Genomic DNA, 13,798 nt, shown 5'->3' with positions numbered 1-13,798 from the left:
CTGTAAACTACGATAGAACCATCCAGGGGAAGGTTTCTTGGGGAGGGGGGCTCATTCAAGCCTCTCATTGGGGAATCTTTGATAGATATGCTAATTAGTAACACCTATAATGTTATACCAGATCTTTTGGGGGTGAGCATTGCGGGGTGCATTTCGGTGCATTCAACCTGGACATAGTGCACCTAAGGATCCTTAAAATAAATACCAAGATAAAATCCCTTTTTCCCTTCGAACCATGTATGACTCTTGATTTTAAGACCAGGAAATGGCATCACCCTTAATTCATCTTGAGAAGAACTCATATCCTGAGATGTACTTGCATTCAACAGGCCAAGGGAAGGGATCTCCATGGTAGACCACTTTTAACATAGATTCACTTTGATGCACCGTAATTGTAACTGTAATATTAGTCAGTCAACTCCCTGGCTTTTTAATCTACAGATTACCATCCTACGCCTTATCTGCCTCTCAGAAAGAAATACAGGTGGCCAGAATTTTCAAGATTCTTACTGATTTTCCAGTAAAAAGTAATTTACACAACAGCTTACTTTGCTTATCACCTATACATGATCTATACATTATTAGCTTTCTTATGGTTGGTAGATAAAAACTGGAAGAAATCTGCCACCTGAAGACAAACGGAATGCAGCAATAAACCAACAACAACTCAGTGCCTCTAGAAAAGGATCCATGAATGAAGGATCCATTTGCAGATGGAGAAACCAATTCAGCTCAAATATAGCAAAGCAAAACCAAGGTAAAGATTACTCTTTGGGGCGATGGACTCCCGGGTGATCAAAGCCCTGCTCAGTCAACTAGGAGCTGCTGCAGGGCAGGAACAAGCAGCCAGAGGGGAAACAAGTGCTGCTTCAGTCCACTTTGCTTTTGGGAGAAAGAAAACACCCACGGAATCATTCATCCCCAGCTGCTTCAGTACCTTTTCAGGCTGAGACAATTCTTTCATTACCAGTTAAGTTACCTTTTTAAACATAAGATGGAATAAATCCTGTCCTCTAGAGTTCCTTATAGAGAAAGCCAGTCTTGCTAGCACAAAAGCTTTCAGTGAGTTTTAGGTCACCTCCATCCATCTGGGAAGAGAGGACATCCACATGAGACCAAGCATAGACCAAACACAGAGTGTGTGTCTATGAAGACTCCTGTTTTACAACACACCCAGGCATGAAGGAATTAAAGCCTGATCTGGAACACAAAGCTAATCAGATATTAAGGCATCTTCAGAGTGTGAAATTTTTCTTGCATGCTCCAGGGCTAGCATAGTCCAAATCAAGTAATTGATTAAATTTATGTCTAGTCCTGAAAACACTGAGCATCTCCTGTTGTTTCCATGATCCATGGGCCTGTGATTTTATGATACAAAATATTTGGCCACAAAACAGGCTTGTGGTATTTCTGGAGTCCCATCCATGGCTCTACCTTCTTCTTCCCTCCAGCTGTGGCTGCTGATTTCTGCCCGTACACTGGGAAGAAATAATCAGGCTGGAATGTCAGAGGACACATCAAGCCATGCTGATATGACCAGTATCTTCATGCCTAGATGTTACTTACTGAACCAAATGATTTATGAGGAAGAAAGAAGTAAGATGCATATGCAAATAGTATCTACACACAAAAACAATGGCACACACATTGCAGAGAAGGTCAATATATCAGACCAAATAGGGTTCTTGTCTCCATATCTCAAATATTTCTAATCTAAGACCCTATAAAAGGTGAGCCTGCTTCATCTCTACCAAAACAGCTTCCTTCAACACTGCAGAAGAAACCCTAACTTTGAAAAAGAGTAACACAAATTAAATTGTGTACATTGCAGGAATTTATCAATCTGTATCACCAAGGGAGAAGAAAAGGACAGACAAGCCATCTTTGTCTAATGTGCTGTAGTGAGGGAATTGTCATTGTCTTTGGGTTCTTTTATAAATAAAATAAATATAAAAAGACAAGTAATTTTCTCACCTAATTTTCCTGTAGAACTGATAATTAAGTGTTGTTGGCTGCATCACCAGCACACATTTGTGATAGTTGATTTAGTGTCTCTGCACATTTAGAAGCTAAAAATTTTCTCTTTTGCTGAGTAAAAATACCTGTTTCATGGCCTTTTCTCTCCTTCAAGTAATAAGTCAGCTTTAATTTTTTAAAAATTTCCCATCAGTGAACAGTGTTACTTTTTCAAAAATCTTTCATGTGTCTAGGACATCACTGGAAAGTAATTACTGTGTATGTTGTAGAATGAGTCTCAATATATTAATAAGGATGCAAGATGGTAGCCCATATGTTTTTAAAATATATATTACAAAGACACTGGCTTGAACACAGGGTCAAAGTTTAGAGGAACAAACCTCTGACTGGGTGGAAGTCCTTAATTCACTGTGTGATGTTTTGCACGTCCAATAGTTTATCTTCTTAAGTGGGAAGTGCTGAAAATACAGCTAAGACAATAGTGGACATGGGAATAAATCATCACCTATGTGGGAAGTACTTGAGGCTTTCCTCACAAATGTGTCCACCCTTTTAGTGTGGTTCATTCTTGCCACAGCAGCAGCAGCCTGGCAATATCGTATTGCTGAGTCAAAGCTTCACGGCTGAGAGCTACGCAAAAGGAAAGCGAACAGTTTGGACACAAAAAGGAGAAGGTTTAATTTAAGATGCCCAAGCTGAAGACAGATAATCAGAGTCTTTGGCCAAGAGCTTTTGCACGTCCTCAGAAGTCAGGTGCAGCTAAGAGCTCTTCCTCTCTCAGTGGCTGCAGCTCTGGCTCCCCAAGACAAGTCCTTCACACTGTGATGTTAGGATGTGTCTGGATGTGTCTGGCACTCCTCTCTGACCACACTGACTGACAGGCTTTCAAGAAAAACAATGTCTCTATGCAAATCAAGGGCCCCAACACCTGCGCCAGGGCATTCAGTGCCTTGCTTCTAGGCACAAATCTTCCATTTCATTCCACTTATTTTGGTACAAAAAGAAAAATTAACCCTCCCCCAAGAGATGACATTAAAATAAATTGTGTTTAAACTGAAACCAAGCACTTGTACAGTCTTCCCCGGTGTGAAACTTGTTTTAAGTTAAACCATTGAAACTTTCCTGAGTACACGAGGCTTTGAAGAATGCCTACGTACTACCCATGACACCGCAAATTTCAGCAATAACCCACAGTAACTCCCACATCATGTACACAGTAGCACAGTGCTAGCAAAATTGCTGTCATTTAGCAGTCCCTGTACCAATCAAAGCCTGCACTCACACACCAAGCTACGACCAGAGCTAATGACATGCCATGGGGTAATTTTTGCCACCCTGAGTTGGCAAGAGACATTAAAGCAGACATTAACAAGAGCCTCCCTTGAAATGGCCATGTGAGAATAGCCACAAAGGTAGAAAAATTACATCATGTGTGCAAGTTTTCTTATGAAAGTAAATAACGAGATAGGACCAAAGTACTAATTTAACTCTCCTAGCAGGATCAATGATGTTTCTGTAAACTCTATTGTCTGAATATTGCACTATAAATCCTTGAGGACTTGTTAGCTCCTGCAAGTCCCTCTGTGGTGATTCAGTTTTATTGTTGTATGTCTGTATATAGAGGCATTAGAAGAAGTGGGAATTATATGCAAGCCTTTGCAAACACAATTTGCAGCCTGGAAAATTAAACTGCTATCAATTCCACCTTATGTTAGTATTCCTGCCCCTTGGCAATGGTATTCTGAGCAATCCAGTATCTATACACATACATGGTTTTCATTTTGGCAATTAAACATCAGGAACCCTGAACCGAAGCCCACTGGTGCCTGCAAGGACAGAAAGCCATTTTGACAGCAGCAACTGGCGGGGGCTGAGCATGGAAGCACTTTCTCATCTGTCCAGCTTTTACCTGTGCTTTTGCCTGTCTCCCACTGAGCCTGAGTGTCGGTGTGTGCAAAGCCCTGGCAGCAACATAATATTCATCAGTGATGCTTCAAAACTCAGTCTTTTCAGGACTAACCATGCCATCTTACAAATTCCAGATAACATTTTAAAAGATATTTCTAATGCAGGCCTTGTTATTTCCCAAGTAGAGACAGGCAGCTCCAGCATTCTCCTTTCTGTGTCTTGCCTTTTTCCTTATCACTGTTGTGTAACAACCCAAAAGATACATGACATTTATCACAACAGTTCTCATCCATTCACCTGACAATTAGAAATGCCCAGTGGATGGGCCAGAGGCCTGGCATTTATGTTTGTATTTTTGAGTTTCAGCATTTCTGTAACCCTTCGTTACCACTAGTACAGCCAAAAGTCAGCACTCACCTCATACAGCAGGCACATCCAGATCACTAAAACACAGGATTGAGAAGGAGCTTGGGCGTGAAGTCTAGTTTGTGTAAAGAAGCACTTTCACCTGTATTTTCTGCCACTGTCACATCACAACCAGTTGCACTTACCACCAGGAAAGGTTTCTTCTCCCCCTTGGAAGACAGACATGAGTGTGGGGCAGCGATGAAACCGGCTGTTTCTTTGCCCATGGACAGTTAAGGCCAGATCCTGCTCACAGCAAAACCAGATTGCTACTGTTTAAGAAAACACATCCTGACTACACTTCTAAACAAATGACAATACTCTATTTTTTTTTCATATCTGGAAAATTGTATTGGTCACCACATCTCCCTGTTGGTGATGCAACTCCATTTGCAACCCACTGCTCGTGACCATCATATATTTTCAGGTGCATCACACAGGCACACCATGCTCAAGTAAATCAGGATGACTACAATTTAAATGAACAGAGTGATTTAGGGCAGAACTTATATGAAATTATACAAATTATGATGGCTTTATGGCTAGATCTAGGGCCAATCGGGCTACCAAGATCATTACTACTGAATTTATTTGCAGAATAAGTAATTATAAGAAAAGCAGGTTCTTGCTTAAACATGTCTGCAAATAATGAAACATCATTAACATGCAGGAGACTGTTACATTTTGGTGTATTTGATTTTTGAATACCCGGCTCAGTTTCTTGCTTCCCAGTCTCTGCAGCCCTGCCATCACCACTAGTTGCAGGAGAGGTGGTTTCACAGGCAGTGGCATTCCCCTGCAGAGGCTGTAACACCACACTGCCCAGAGGCACGGCGTGTTGATTGAAGCATGGTCTCTATGTGTCATGTGTCAAGGATGATATGTCACCAAATCAGCCTCGCATCTGTACACAAGGTGTTGAGATAACACTATCAAATCATGGCCTCATGACTGTTTTTTAGTGTCTAATATAACAAATGGCTATAAGCTCACACTGGATTAATGTCGGTGTCATGAATGTTTACTAATGCATATCAAAGCTGGGATCAATGCCAGGAAAGGATTTTAAGTGTAGGTTTACAATGAAACACAGAGAGAGAGCTGACTTCCCCCCTCCAGCACAAATTACAAGCAAGTTTACACTGCATTGTGCGAGGGCAGAGGGCAATATTCCTGACACACTATTGAGAAAACAAAGCTTCCTTTCCTTCTTTCTGTGAAGGAACAACTTCATTTTGGTTATATTGGTTTACTGCTTGAAACTGTAAGATAAATCACGTTGTGGGCAAGATGTAAGCTCTGGCTTGTCAGTAGACTGGTTACACATGTACTTACAACTCTCACTGAATGACCCAACACCATCCAATTGGACATTGTCCCATTTTGTTCACTTCTCTTTTTATCGCATTCCACAGCTGGACATGTCTTCCCAGACCCTTGAAGATAGTCCATGATTGTGATGCCTTAGGTTTTAACTTTCATATTTTTCAAATCCTGTACTGCCTAGTGTGTAACTCTGAAGTTTCTTGTAGCCTGTTAACTTCTGCTCTCTCATGCTAGGTAGACATAACAAAGCATCTCCAGGCCTGCTCTCCAAGGACACTCAGACTGTTCTAGGCCCAAAATGTGTAAACCAACATCTTAAGAAGGGGGTGAGCTTGGGGAAATTACATCATTAAATGACATTTTAATTGGAGAATTAACCCTGATATGCAAATGAACCAAACTTTTAAAAGTGTGAAGAATTCGTGACCTGTCGTCCATCTTGGAGTCCATTTTTGAGAGTAGCCTCTGGCTAACCCTGGGTGTACCTTTGAAGGCCTTTCAAATAAATACCTACCTTTATTCCCTTATTCTTGTCTAGTCTCTCTTTTTACGTGGCCTCTCAAGGCATCAGTTCTGCACAGTACTAGTGTAGTAGATGCAGCAGTGTACCACCATCTGTGCTCACAGAAATTCCCACCCTGTCCCACCAGGTTCCCCCCAGGCAGCTGGTATTTTTTGGGGTCCCATTGCTCAGAAGTGAATGCCAAAAGATGCAATTTGAGGGCAATATGCTGTTACTTTCAGTTTTAATGTTTTGCCATTGCTGCTTTGAAGGGCTTTGCAAGCTTGCCTTAATGGATTGCTTTTCTTTGACAAATGGCAATTTTTATTTTAACAAAAGGATTTGGGGCAAATAGGTTAAAAGGAGAATCCTGCACTTTTAACTCCTGTTTCCTGGAGGAAAGGAGGAGATGCCTGCTTCTGTGTTGGAACCTGAACTCTCTATGGGCAACTCCTGACCTGCTGGACATCACAGTCTGCTACACAGGGCCTTCAGTCCACTCCTCAGCAGGCAGCAGCACTGTGGGGTGTTTCATGGGGCCAAGGCATACGAGGGACAAAGGACAGACTCAGTCCTTTCCTCTTTCATGCAGCCTCTCTGCAGCCAGGTAGTAAATGCTTTTGCATGTGCTGAAGCTGGCCCAAAGTGGCTTGGACCCCTTGCCCAGCAGCGTTTGGTGGGCAGTGCTGCCATATACCATGCAGGCTGCACATGGGTAAGGCAGTGGCTGAGCCTCACACGCATCTGTAGGAACCTGAGCACTGATATCTCACTTCAGCCTCATCCTGGATATGTTTGTGCATGTGTTTTCACAGCCTTACAAATGAACAAAAAGTATGGTTCTTTCAAGCAGCGATAGTGTCACAAGGAAGTGGCAGACTTGGGACATCAACACTGCAGCTCCAGTCTATCAGCCTGGGGAGTCCCTGCCCTGTGCATCTCTACTTGCAGCTGATCTCAGCAGGCACACCCCACTCTCCTCTTGGGTCCTCACAGTTGCAGCAAGTCCAGGAAAACACGTGTAAGCTGGACCTCTGGGAATTACAGACATCTGAGGCACGCTGGGTGTTATAGGTGTTACTGCCCCTGCCTTTCTGCTCTCACCCCAAAAGCAGGCAGCAGATGCTGACTCACTCCTCACCAGCTCCCAAGTTACAGCCACTGAGGAAGGAAAAAATCAGCTTGCAGAAGGGGGATGGAGTGTGAACTGTGGCTGCAGATACTGGTCTCAACCTAGCGCTGCTGTGGCCAAGGAGCCAGCTAGAGCAGCAGAGCAGGACAGCAGCAGCCTGTGCAACCCCACACACTGCTGTGGGCAGCTCTCAAGCCATGTCAGAGCTGGGGCTGAAGCAAGTTCCAGGCAGGTTTAAAGCAAGATGGTGTAGCGATGACTGAAGGTCCCAGCCAGCAGTGTAACCACACGCTGCTCTGAGCCATCATCCAGCCTGGCCAGGCTTCCTTGCTTGTTACTGAATAATGCAGCAGCTTGCCACAGCCCCATGCCTTGGTGTTCTCAGCTGCAACCCAGAGTCCATAAAACTTCCCTTCCTTCATGGAACATTGCAAAATGTTTGGACCCAAAACCCTAGCTAAGAGCCAGCATTACTGGTGTTCAGCTGATAATGCTGAAGGTAAAGCTGCAACAACTTGGAACTTGGGGGAAGGAGAAAAGGAAAGAAAACCTCTTAATGTGGACTCATGCCAGCACCACAGCTGAATGCACAAATGAAAAAGATCTTAATTTTGGAAAGGGTGGGCATGCTGAGGCCATTGTAAGGCAAAGCAAAAGAGCCAAGCTGTGACCAGCTAGCAGCTGTAACTGGCAGCCACAACTTTCCCACTCACAGCAAAGTGTCATTCACTGGGGGCAGCGGTGGCTTAATGGCCCTGAAAGAATCCAAGAAACAAATTTTGATCTGATAGCCAAGTTCCTTTGCTGCCAGTCAGGCAGTGGCACAGGAGGAGGCAGCATCCGATGGGATGGGCACGTGGGCTGGGTGCCTCCACATGGCAACAAGGGGACGGCAGTGTGGAGCCCTGCTCTGGGAATCGCCACGATTAGAAATGAGTGCTTGTCCAAAGTATTACGACTACCACTTCAGCTGCTCCTCTCTGATATACTGTGGTGTCTTTGTCCAGCACCTGAGTAAAGCAAGCCCAGAGAGCACCAGAGGCTGCATGATGTTTCTACCTATTAATCTGTCTTTGAAGCACCCCTGGGTTTAGAGCAAATAAACTTTTGATTTCTAACAAAACCAGCAGCTTGTAATCCAAGACTGCCTGAATCAGAAGAGTACAAAACTTGAGCTTCAACCCTCTGCTTTAATTTCCTTCAGCAATTTATCACCTCTTTGCAGCTCACACATACAGAACACCAAGAAAAATTTCTTAACACCCCTTCGGCAAGCCACATGGAAGCAACTGCCACAGTCTTTTTTTATTATTGTTTTCAGGGCCTATGGCAAAGAAGACCTAAAAAAAAAAAAAGTGCACCCAAACTAAACTAAGAAAGAAGAAAAAAATTAAGTACTTACCTTCCACAGGCAAGACACATGGAAAGAGTATGAGAATCCACATGAAAGAGCAATTTTTTTTTTTTTCCCCAAGAAGAATTTAGCTGGAAAACATATTGAGAACAGTGTCATCTCCAAATATGTATTTACACTACCTACCTACACACGTTTGTCTGTGCATCTATTATATATTTATTCAAATTATTTTAAATGCAGTAGAGAAGGGTATTGCTTGAAATTTCATGTAAAAGCAGGAAAAGAGGAAGTAAAATTCAGTCCCTGCTTCAAATCCACTAGTACTACATATTAATTTAATAATTTTTCTATTCTATTGCTCTGGTCTTCCATTAAAATCTCAGACCAAACTCAGGCAGCCTGTGTAATTTCAGGACAGATGCATTTGCCCTTATTATTTCCCATTCACACAGCGAAGGATTCTCTAATGAGGTCAATACTTGGGGCTCAGGTTTTTGCTGCTCCATAGCTTAGATTCTCATTTTACAGTGCTGTGAAGTGGTGGCAAAATGATGCCTTACTAAATGGTAGTATTTTACACCCACTAACCCAGCTCTTCAAAGCGGTGTTAATGACTGTGCAGAGTGCAGAGCCAGAAGAATCAGACCTTAGGTGTCTATAGCCAGGAAAAGTGAGAGCAAGCGCAGCTCACTGTACTTGCAGCGCTGCAGCCCTGCCACGCAGAGGCTTGTGCAGCTCGTTCAGTTCTCTGCATCACCTGCTTGTAGCCATGCAGATAAGCAGCCTTCTTTGGACTAGCTACATCTTCTCTAATTTGCTGTTTCATTGACAGGTTTTGTGGCCAGGACTTGATGTCAAAGGCAATGGCTCTTACTCAAGAGCCATCTTCCCTCACCATGCCCAGCTCAAGGATACATTTAAGCCACAATAAATGCTAGAAACAAATCCAGCCCAGCTTTGAGACCACCACACAACAGACATGTCGTCACCTGCCCTGGGGCTTGTAACCCTTTAATCTCTGAGATTTGTGCCTTGCATCCCACACAAAGTGTGACCAGGTTAATTAATTCCCTTCACTCGCCCTTATCATTCTTAACTCTGTGCTTTGCTGAGATGCGTTTCCACAAAACTACATCAAAAAGTAACAACGTTATTCCCAACACACACTTCTTCATTAGGTCTGCCGCTGGAGTACTGAGCAGAAACATCCCACTGTGTCTGACTGTTTGGTGTACCTGTGTCTCTGTTCAGAGCTTCTTGTCTGACTTTCAGATCACAAGTTCTCCAAGGTGGGGAGTATCTTTGTATTGGGAATCTGCCAGTCTCCTGGTATACTGGAGTCCTGACCTGAGAGCAAACACAGAACAATCTTTCATCTCTCATACAGAGAGAGTGTAGAAAAAAAAGAATTCCGCCCAAATCACTTCAACTAGTCTTCTCTGAAATGTTTTGTTACACTGCAGGGCAGACACTTTACATGGGACAGGTAATGGTTCCCATTACCCTTTGCTCTTGAGATTCTTTTCAAACACCATGTCTATTGCAGAGGAAAAAAGCATTCGTGTAGCTGCATTTTGCTCTGACAGCCTCTCAGTAAGTGGCAAATCCCCTCTCTCCTATCTGTGCCCTTGATAGGCTTACAGAGCCCACTGAGAGGAGGCTGACATGCAATCCACTAAGTGCCAGCATCGCAGTTCCCTGCTGTGCCCTATCTCCTGCACACGCAGAGACATTTGCCAGTTTGGGGCAGTGGTGTGTTGGCACTGGGGTATCAGTTCCTCCTTTCAGAAACAGGAAATATAATGGATGTGTTATTTTTCTTCCTGGGACCACCTACCTACTGATGGCCCTATAGCACCATTAATGTGCAATCCAAACACCGCCCAATTTGCCTACAGACAAGTTTTCCTCTTAAGCCCCATGTGCTTTGTACTAGAAATATGTATGAGCATGTGAGTTTCTACTGCTAATACCAGAGGCACAAGGGAGAGTACATGTGTACAGATGGATGATGCTTGCACAGTAAACCCTATGTAATCCATAATAGAATATGGTGCCAGTCAGTCATTTTGTCACTTCAGATTTGCCTTTGTCTTTTCTTTTACTACATATAGTGCATTTCCAGAAGTTCTTCCACAGCATGCAAGATTTCCTTGGAGAAGGAGAGGGATTCATCCACTTGATGTTAGGCATCTTATTGAGACTTCTAAGCTGCCCGCCTTAAGTTCTCTTTATGAAATACTCTAAACTTGGTTTACTTCTGTCTTCACTCCAGGCTGATTTCAGAATAATTACTATTCCTGAGTTTAGAGTGGAAAATCAAGAAATGTAATTTTGCTTCAATGCAACCTCAGAGTAACTTACCCCCTGGGGCAGGCTAAGTGAGGAATTTGATCCTGTCCACCCAGGGAAGAGGGATACCACCATGTGGCCAAGTAGCAAGGGTCATGAGATAAGGTATGGAGAAGAAGGAGGCAGTCCTCAACACCTCCCTGTGCTCAGGCCATACCCATTGCTGCTGTTGGCAGGAAGGATCACTGGAATTGACACCAGTTTGGGAACAGACAACTCTTGATAACTACTCATGGAAATTGAGGTAAAAATGGCTTATAACCAAAAATTCAGTAGTGCTGCAAAGGGTGGATAAATCTGCACTAGAAGAAGAAGACCAGGTAACATTGGCTGGGCCCTCTACCTGAAAAACTGCTTCTGCCTACAGCATCGGGCTTCTGACAGTGCAGCTCACCTGGATACCCCAAACTAAATAAGCTGTACTGGTCAAAGCTTTTACTTTTCCCTTTGTGTAACTGCATCCACAAAAGGCTTTTGGTAGTATAGAACTGCTGTTAAAAAAAAAATCACACTTCAAATCAAGAGTATTTTTTTGGTAAGAGTTGCTGGAGTGTGATCTTTAAAGCACTTTACACTTGTGATTCTCCTCTGTTGTGCTCATCCCACACCACAGCACTGCAGGAGTCAGGAGCACTCACACAACATCAGTAGGCAATCTTCCCTGGTCACAGCATGTGCGCAAAGTGTATATTAAACACCCATCAATATTTGGCACAAGGAAACTATTTGGCATCCCACTGTCACCCAAAGACATTTCAGCTTTAAAGCTGTACCTGTACAGATTTAAATTAAACCTGCACCTATACAGCTTTAAATTCAGCCTGCCATGGACTGCTTTTGGCCACCGAGGCCAGCCAGCACAGTATGGCCTGTGTCTATGCTACCGGCTGCTCTCCTTTTCCAAAACCTGCCTCCGGTCTGGTCACTGGGAATGGCCCATGCTGGCTCCCAAGCACTGCCTGCGACCTGCTGAGAGGGCTGCTGCCTGCTTGGAGCGGGTAGCAGCACAGATGACCGAGTTCCCGTCCCAGGGATTTTCCCTGCCGCTGTTTTTTGACTCAGATGGACGCAGACAAGGCGTCTGCACAGACTGCAACACGTGCTGAAGATCTCCGCTTACGTTATTGCACAGAAGGTTTAGGACTCCATAGGTTCAGGCCAGCAGTCTTCACAAAGAACAGTTCAGCAAAGCATTTATACATATGCTTGGCTAGGAGTCAGCTAAAATCTGGGATAAAGAAGTCCTGTTTCTGTGCTTTTCCATAGCAAAGTGGAAGACCAGTAGGAAATGCAGGTCCTCTGGATGCCTCCTGCAGCTTTGCAGTGTATGTGTGGTAGTCATCATGATGTCCACACAGTATTTAACCAGAACCTGCCCACTTTGAGCATGGTGTCCCCGTAGGTCTGTCATAGCCCCCCAGTGACTTGACATATCTCTCAGTGACTTGTCAGCTCTTTAGAGATGAGGAAATGGAAAAACCACAGAAGAATACAAAAGCAAGGAAAGCTCTCCAGAGGTAAATAGTGACTTTTACTAGAGCAGTTAAGACAGCTGGAAATAAGAGACTTTAAAGAAAATATTTTTTTTAAATTAGTGTTTCTGAAAGGTTATCCCTTTTTTCCAACTGTCACTTGAGCTAGGAACACAAATTGCCTTCTCCTTGCTATTTTCCTTAGACCAGCCTAGCTGTTACTGTTAAAATTACTCTCACTCTCTGCAGAGGAGTGGATCACCTAAAAGAACCGCACCTGCTGCTTCTAGACATGATGCAAACACTTCATACCAGCACCAGAGCAATCTGACTCCCTTTCCATGGCATAATCCCATGAAATCAGAACTTGAGGAGTAACCAGTCCAGCTATTAAAATACCCATGGCTAAAGCAGGGAGTAACTTCCCAATCCATTGTGTGAGCATCATGTCTGCAGATCACAAAGTCCTACTGGTTGGACAGACTGAGATTAGATTAGATCAGATCAAATTACATTTGATTAGATCAGAATTAATTCAAGATGGGTGCTTTATTATCTCTTGACAAGGTTCTTGCTCTCGTGCTGGGATTTTAGGGAGCCATGAAACATCTTGAATGTTTAGAAAATACAGATACATTTGTATTCTGCCCAGAATTTGTGATTTTCTTATTGTTAAAGATTTAAGAGGGGACTGAGGTGTAAAACCAAATTGTAATCCTGTTCAAGACAGATATGCTGTATTACCAGCACTGTTGGAAGTGCTAAATGACAATGTCACGTGGACAATTTTTAGCTGGGAAGGAGAGATGCAGTTTAAGGGATAAATAAACACGGCATGTTTAAAGATTCTCACAGTAAAAAATAAATACCTTCTGAATACAATGATTCCTCTCTCAGGACATGGTTGGTTGTTTGCACCATACAAAACCAACAGCAGCATAATATTCTCAACCTGAAATAGCTGCTATACTTCTGTTCTGAAGGTTGTTAGACCAAATTTTTGCATATCCTAAAAGTCTGAATGCATCAGTGAACTACAGGAAACTTATCTTATGTTTAGCATTGTGCAGACTAAGTGTTGAGTTCTTACTCACCTAACGACAGGATTCCTCAGCCTCCCCTTGCTCTCCTATTTTTTCTACTGAAATAAGGGCTCAAGTCCAGACACCTTAGGTTCTCTCAGCAGGCCTGGAGGCTCTCACTGCTCTCCGTGCATATGAGGGAAAGTGTCATGCTTCTGGTTTTTGCCTGGGAGCTTCCAATGAAGAGTTGAGAGAAAAGGCAAAATGGACACTTCTCCTTAGGGGAAGGCAGGAACACTGAACTTTCTCAAGGAAGTTTGCTTTATAAACTTATTCAGCTGGAAT

At 43.3% G+C, this 13,798-nt stretch overlaps 1 long non-coding RNA gene across 1 annotated transcript in view; it reads right to left on the bottom strand.

The window, feature by feature from the left end:
• Nucleotides 1-255: 255 nt before the first annotated feature.
• LOC125335157 overlaps nucleotides 256-13,798 on the bottom strand; it is a 38,661-nt gene continuing 25,118 nt past the window's right edge. Inside the window, exons 4-8 of the long non-coding RNA XR_007207360.1 lie at nucleotides 9,843-9,954; nucleotides 8,653-8,735; nucleotides 4,437-4,536; nucleotides 980-1,088; nucleotides 256-882 (exon numbers count right to left, since the gene is read on the bottom strand). This is a non-coding gene — a long non-coding RNA (uncharacterized LOC125335157). The remainder of the gene's footprint in view (nucleotides 883-979; nucleotides 1,089-4,436; nucleotides 4,537-8,652; nucleotides 8,736-9,842; nucleotides 9,955-13,798) is intronic.

Source organism: Corvus hawaiiensis, chromosome 1 (genome assembly GCF_020740725.1).
Source record: "Corvus hawaiiensis isolate bCorHaw1 chromosome 1, bCorHaw1.pri.cur, whole genome shotgun sequence".
NCBI lineage: Eukaryota > Metazoa > Chordata > Aves > Passeriformes > Corvidae > Corvus > Corvus hawaiiensis.
The sequence above is the reverse complement of the archived record's forward strand: the minus strand, read 5'-3'. Positions and strand labels throughout refer to the sequence as shown.